Below are 249 nucleotides of genomic sequence, written 5' to 3'. Positions count from 1 at the left end.
TATCTGTATCAAAGATGATATATTTCTTTGTGTTAAGTGTGCTCAAGGATGATTAACGTAAAATGGGGTTATTACACTGAGCATCCCTCTGTCGCTTTGTTTTGATTTGGCGACTCATGGAAACCGAAATATACGCTGTACGTGATTTTCTTAATAGAAACTGTGACTGGACTTGACATTTGAGGAAAATCATACACATGTAATGCATGATCCATGTTAACCATATATAACGTTTAACATTATGAAAGT

The sequence above is a fragment of the Penaeus monodon genome, chromosome 22, assembly GCF_015228065.2.
Source record: "Penaeus monodon isolate SGIC_2016 chromosome 22, NSTDA_Pmon_1, whole genome shotgun sequence".
NCBI classification, from domain to species: Eukaryota; Metazoa; Arthropoda; class Malacostraca; order Decapoda; family Penaeidae; genus Penaeus; species Penaeus monodon.
Note: the sequence above shows the minus strand (reverse complement) of the source record.